The sequence below is a fragment of the Nomia melanderi genome, unplaced genomic scaffold (assembly GCF_051020985.1).
Source record: "Nomia melanderi isolate GNS246 unplaced genomic scaffold, iyNomMela1 scaffold0581, whole genome shotgun sequence".
Lineage (NCBI taxonomy): Eukaryota > Metazoa > Arthropoda > Insecta > Hymenoptera > Halictidae > Nomia > Nomia melanderi.
The window spans coordinates 5,001-10,000 of NW_027475695.1; the positions used below are offsets into that span (position 1 = coordinate 5,001).

Sequence of the window (5,000 nt, forward strand, 5' to 3'; positions counted from 1 at the left end):
TAAACATTAAAAAAATTTTGAAATATGTGATGAAAAAGTTTACTCTTGACCGTTCGGACTTAGAAAAATTTCGAGTACCTCGGATCGCCTGCTGGAATTACCGCACGGCCTGGACAGCCCGCATCGACCGATACATTTTTTCCATTTTCAGTGAAAAAAAAATTTTTGTCAATTTTCTCAACGTTAAAAACGTTAATAAACTGCGTTTTTATGCGTGGATTAAACATTAAAAAAATTTTGAAATATGTGATGAAAAAGTTTACTCTTGACCGTCGGGACTTAGAAAAATTTCGAGTACCCCGGATCGCCTGCTGGAATTACCGCACGGCCTGGATAGCCCGCATCGACCGATACATTTTTTCCATTTTCAGTGAAAAAAAAATTTTTGTCAATTTTCTCAACGTTAAAAACTGCGATAAACTGCGTTTTTATGCGTAGATTAAACATTGAAAAAATTTTGAAATATGCGATGAAAAAGTTTACTCTTGACCGTCGGGACTTAGAAAAATTTCGAGTACCCCGGATCGCCTGCTGGCATTACCGCACGGGCTGGACACCTCGCTCCGACGAATCGGTTTTTTCCATTTTTTTTGAAAAATAAATTTTTGTAATTTTTTTTAATGTCAAAAACGTTAATAAACGTCATGTTTACGCATGGATTAAACATTGAAATAATTTTAAAACACTTATTAAAAAAGTTGGTGTCGACCGTGGGACTTAGAAAAATTTCGGGAAGTCCGATTCGCCTGCTGGAATTACCGCACGGGCAGGACACCTCGCTCCGACGAATCGGTTTTTTCCATTTTTTTTGAAAAATAAATTTTTGTAATTTTTTTTAACGTTGAAAACGTTAATAAACATCATGTTTACGCATGGATTAAACATTGAAATAATTTTAAAACGCTTATTAAAAAAGTTGGTGTCGACCGTGGGACTTAGAAAAATTTCGGGAAGTCCGATTCGCCTGCTGGAATTACCGCACGGGCTGGACACCTCGCTCCGACGAATCGGTTTTTTCCATTTTTTTTGAAAAATAAATTTTTGTAATTTTTTTTAATGTCAAAAACGTTAATAAACGTCATGTTTACGCATGGATTAAACATTGAAATAATTTTAAAACACTTATTAAAAAAGTTGGTGTCGACCGTGGGACTTAGAAAAATTTCGGGAAGTCCGATTCGCCTGCTGGAATTACCGCACGGGCTGGACACCTCGCTCCGCCGAATCGGTATTTTCCATTTTTCTTGAAAAATAAATTTTTGTAATTTTTTTTAACGTTGAAAACGTTAATAAACATCATGTTTACGCATGGATTAAACATTGAAATAATTTTAAAACGCTTATTAAAAAAGTTGGTGTCGACCGTGGGACTTAGAAAAATTTCGGGAAGTCCGATTCGCCTGCTGGAATTACCGCACGGGCAGGACACCTCGCTCCGACGAATCGGTTTTTTCCATTTTTTCCGAAAAATAAATTTTTGTAATTTTTTTTAATGTTAAAAACGTTAATAAACTTCATGTTTACGCATGGATTAAACATTGAAATAATTTTAAAACACTTATTAAAAAAGTTGGTGTCGACCGTGGGACTTAGAAAAATTTCGGGAAGTCCGATTCGCCTGCTGGAATTACCGCACGGGCTGGACACCTCGCTCCGCCGAATCGGTTTTTTCCTTTTTTTCCGAAAAATAAATTTTTGTAATTTTTTTTAATGTTAAAAACGTTAATAAACTCATGTTTACGCATGGATTAAACATTGAAATAATTTTAAAACGCTTATTAAAAAAGTTGGTGTCGACCGTGGGACTTAGAAAAATTTCGGGAAGTCCGATTCGCCTGCTGGAATTACCGCACGGGCAGGACACCTCGCTCCGACGAATCGGTTTTTTCCATTTTTTCCGAAAAATAAATTTTGTAATTTTTTTAATGTTAAAAACGTTAATAAACTTCATGTTTACGCATGATTAAACATTGAAATAATTTTAAAACACTTATTAAAAAGTTGGTGTCGACCGTGGGACTTAGAAAAATTTCGGGAAGTCCGATTCGCCTGCTGGAATTACCGCACGGGCTGGACACCTCGCTCCGCCGAATCGGTTTTTTCCTTTTTTTTCCGAAAAATAAATTTTTGTAATTTTTTTTAATGTTAAAAACGTTAATAAACTTCATGTTTACGCATGGATTAAACATTGAAATAATTTTAAAACGCTTATTAAAAAAGTTGGTGTCGACCGTGGGACTTAGAAAAATTTCGGGAAGTCCGATTCCGCCTGCTGGAATTACCGCACGGGCAGGACACCTCGCTCCGACGAATCGGTTTTTTTCCATTTTTTCCGAAAAATAAATTTTTGTAATTTTTTTTAATGTTAAAAAACGTTAATAAACTTCATGTTTACGCATGGATTAAACATTGAAATAATTTTAAAACACTTATTAAAAAAGTTGGTGTCGACCGTGGGACTTAGAAAAATTTCGGAAGTCCGATTCGCCTGCTGGAATTACGCACGGGCTGGACACCTCGCTCCGCCGAATCGGTTTTTTCCTTTTTTCCGAAAAATAAATTTTTGTAATTTTTTTAATGTTAAAAACGTTAATAAACTTCATGTTTACGCATGGATTAAACATTGAAATAATTTAAAACGCTTATTAAAAAAGTTGGTGTCGACCGTGGGACTTAGAAAAATTTCGGGAAGTCCGATTCGCCTGCTGGAATTACCGCACGGGCAGGACACCTCGCTCCGACGAATCGGTTTTTTTCCATTTTTTTCCGAAAAATAAATTTTTGTAATTTTTTTTAATGTTAAAAACGTTAATAAACTTCATGTTTACGCATGGATTAAACATTGAAATAATTTTAAAAACGCTTATTAAAAAAGTTGGTGTCGACCGTGGGACTTAGAAAAATTTCGGAAGTCCGATTCGCCTGCTGGAATTACCGCACGGGCTGGACACCTCGCTCCGCCGAATCGGTTTTTTCCTTTTTTTCCGAAAAATAAATTTTTGTAATTTTTTTTAATGTTAAAACGTTAATAACTTCATGTTTACGCATGGATTAAACATTGAAATAATTTTAAAACGCTTATTAAAAAAGTTGGTGTCGACCGTGGGACTTAGAAAAATTTCGGGAAGTCCGATTCGCCTGCTGGAATTACCGCACGGGCAGGACACCTCGCTCCGACGAATCGGTTTTTTTCCATTTTTTTTGAAAAATAAATTTTTGTAATTTTTTTTAATGTTAAAAACGTTAATAAACTTCATGTTTACGCATGGATTAAACATTGAAATAATTTTAAAACGCTTATTAAAAAAGTTTACTCTTGACCGTGGGGACTTAGAAAAATTCCGGCTTGCACGGATTCGACCACTCTGTTTTTCGGAGTTTCTGAGAAAAATAAATTTTTGTAATTTTTTTCATTATGATTTCTGAGTTCTCCCAGTAGTTTAATGTAAGGATTAAGCATTTAAAAATTTTAAATCGAATATTAAAAAAGTTTACTCTTGCAATTTTTGGAAAAAAAAATTCTAAAAAATTTTCTTTCGGTGGAAACTAACGTTTAATATGTACAATAACGATTTATCGAATAAAAATCGTATGTTAATATATGTTCGAATCGACCATAGTTTCAGCGGCTAAGTACCAGCAGCCCGCCGGTTGGTCTGTACGCGCGGCAGTTTACCACCATAAGCGCCCGTGCTGAGCGGCCGGCGCCGCGGTCGTCGCGGCCGCCCGTTTGGTTACTATAAGAGAGCACGTCGGTTCGAGCGGACCGGTCGGCGCAGCGGCGGGCGAGCGGCTATTCTACGATCTCGGTCGAGAAGCAGTCGTTCAGCTCCTCGAGGTCCATTCCTCGACTGTTCTGTACCGCGTTCCGTTGCGAATTTTTCTCTACACAGCATGACCACGGGTCGGTGTCTCAGACCGAATGGCCCTTATGTGGTAAGCCCAGAATGTTGGGTTGGATACAACGTATATTCGTTATACTTGTACGACTCTCACATCAACTCTCAGAAACCCAAAAGGGGTTTTCTATCCGAGCGAAAATATATTTTTCGTATACAAAAATTTAATGGCAAAGACCAAACGAAATACTACACACAAAAAGGGGCGACGAACAAAAATTGTTCGAATGAAATATAATATATACATATAAAATTGAGGTGTCCTAAGAGAGAAATACATAAACTAAGAGGTATATATTATAAGAAATATATATTATTTCTGGGCAAAGAAGAGAGAACGAAAAGAAGAGTATGATCTTTAACGCGAGGGCCTCGACATGGGTACGCCTAGCATGGTTCGCGCTTTCTCGATATGTCCAGCATGTTAACGTACGCGGTCTTCGGACTTCGTGCGTTATGTCCGTGCTTACACGATGGAGAGCGCTCGAGCATACGTGCTTACAAACCTGAAAGTCGATGTGACATCCGAGATTCTTTTTCTTCTAAAAAGATCTCGGAGAGATACACGGGAGAGTTTGAAATTTTTGGAGGTCCTCCTGATGTATATGCGCGGATATACCCATGTGGTAATTCGTGCGGAGTTGGTAATCTAATAGTGGAGCGAAATTTACCAACTCGAAAGAGAAGAGAGAAGAGAGAAGAGAGTAGAGAGAAGAGAGAGGAGAAAGAGAACTGTCTTAAAGACGAGAAAAAGTATCGTCGATCCGACTCTTAAGGGGAGAGAGTCGGCGACTAAGATATATATATACATACATATTTTTGCTTCGTATGATGAAAATTTACTCGAAGCTCCCTGGTTGATCCTGCCAGTAGTCATATGCTTGTCTCAAAGATTAAGCCATGCATGTCTCAGTACATGCCGTATTAAGGTGAAACCGCGAATGGCTCATTAAATCAGTTATGGTTCCTTAGATCGTACCCACATTTACTTGGATAACTGTGGTAATTCTAGAGCTAATACATGCAAAACAGAGTTCCGACCAGAGATGGTAGGAACGCTTTTATTAGATCAAAACCAATCGGTGGCGGGCGTTTACGTTC

The 5,000-nt window shown here is 37.6% G+C and overlaps 1 non-coding gene across 1 annotated transcript in view; it reads left to right on the forward strand.

Annotated features, from left to right (window-relative positions):
• Positions 1–4,749: 4,749 nt before the first annotated feature.
• LOC143176491 (small subunit ribosomal RNA) overlaps positions 4,750–5,000 on the forward strand; it is a 1,921-nt gene continuing 1,670 nt past the window's right edge. Inside the window, exon 1 of the ribosomal RNA XR_013001031.1 lies at positions 4,750–5,000. This exon is cut by the window's right edge and continues 1,670 nt beyond it. This is a non-coding gene — a ribosomal RNA (small subunit ribosomal RNA).